Source organism: Pseudophryne corroboree, chromosome 4, assembly GCF_028390025.1.
Source record: "Pseudophryne corroboree isolate aPseCor3 chromosome 4, aPseCor3.hap2, whole genome shotgun sequence".
NCBI lineage: Eukaryota > Metazoa > Chordata > Amphibia > Anura > Myobatrachidae > Pseudophryne > Pseudophryne corroboree.
Window position 1 is genome coordinate 627,183,901 of NC_086447.1, and position 1,723 is coordinate 627,185,623.

General features: G+C 39.1%; 1 pseudogene; it reads left to right on the forward strand.

The window, feature by feature from the left end:
- Positions 1-471: 471 nt before the first annotated feature.
- LOC134913861 (5S ribosomal RNA) lies at positions 472-590 on the forward strand (annotated as a pseudogene).
- The last annotated feature ends 1,133 nt before the right edge of the window (positions 591-1,723 follow it).

Here is a 1,723-nt window from a genome sequence, read left to right on the forward strand (position 1 = left end):
ATAAATTAGTATCAAATGCCATTGGAATCTGCTATATACAAGTAGCGATACATTTTTGATCATGATTGTCGTGACATACTTTGGAATTTGATTTTGATACCTGTCACAGTGGTACATTTACATATGTTTTGAATCAGGTTCTAATAGAATCCGAATAAGGGAAGATTTCAAGGGATCCACTGTAACTCTTTATAATCATCTAATCTCATCACCTTCCTTTATCTACATATATTTTTTCTTCTTTTTTCTTATTTTTCCTCCTGCTGTTCTTCCTTCTGTGAACTCTCATCCACGATTCAGGGGAGCGTGTCCCCCTAGGAGACACGTCTCTTCAGTCTAACGTGGACAGCAGATTCACACTCATTTATCTACCACTATTCTTTTCTTGACGTAATCCTAGTAATTCATTTCCGTGGAGGAATTCATCCTCCCATTTCGGTGCACTCTCATTGGTGCTACAGGGTCAAACCTTCCTACGACCATACCCCTACGTTCACGCCCAATCTCGACCGATCTTGGAAGCTAAACGGAGGTGGGCTGGGTTAGTACCTAGATGGGTGACCTCTAGGGAATACCCAGTGAAGTAGGGAGACTCTCTTCCCCGTGGAAACCACACCAACAGCAGTATCACCGCTTATACTTCATCCTCCTACCCATTTATTTTTAACAGTTACTCCTCTTATCAATTACAGTGGTTAATTGCTAGAATTGTTACCCAGTGTGTGGGCTCTCCCACTCACAAGTGTAACCCAATTTAGGGCCACATCCATTCAAACACAGTTTGCACAGATCTTGGGCAGATGGAAGTAGCTTAATATTTGGCTACCTTCCATTATGCACTTATCCAGGTATAATTAAGATCTGGACATTCCTTTATCTTGGAAGATCTACCTTCCCAGTAGACATATCTACGGATGTGTTCTGTTTAATCTGTTGCGTTTAGTCCCCTTGTATTTTAGAGAGTAGACAATAAAGACTTCATTAATTTTCAGACATATCATCTGTTGTTTAACATCTAGTTTTTTACAAGAGTGCGCCCAAACAAGAGTCATACTTTTCTCTCTTTGTACGTATGTCTATACCTACTAAGGTTCCTGAGGATTTGTCATTTCCGATAACAAGTGTAACATTGTAAGAGTATTAAAACGGGGTGAATTTGAACATGTCCCATGTTTTGCTCACACACTAAACTTGTTGGTCCAAATTTGTTTGTTTAAATGAGATGGGCATGCAGGAGATGCTATCTGTGGCCTGGAAAATTTCTGGACATTTTTAGCATTAATTTAGCAACTGCATGTAGGAAATTGCAGTGACTGCAAGAACAGTTCCATTTGCCCTGCCACCAACTGAAGCCAGAGGTAGTGACAGGTGGAATTACACCCTTTATATGCCTCAGTGCATGGAGAATAGCAACAAGCCATCAAAACATACACAAGAAACTATAACATAGGGAGAGGAGGGAGAATGTGCTGTACCTTACTAAAGTACACTGTAGAATACTCTCTGTTTTATGCAAGCTATTGAAACCATTTAAGTAGCAAATAATAAAATGTGGAAAAAGACTCATGTTCACAAAAATGAACTACAAATTATTTGAGGAAGACCTTTGTGCTTAATGCAACAAAGTACACAGACTTCTGTAATGGTGGTTTCCAGGTTTGGCAATTTTATATCCTTCAACAGTAAACTTTGCCTTTATTAGAGGTGATTATTTTTTCTTTAG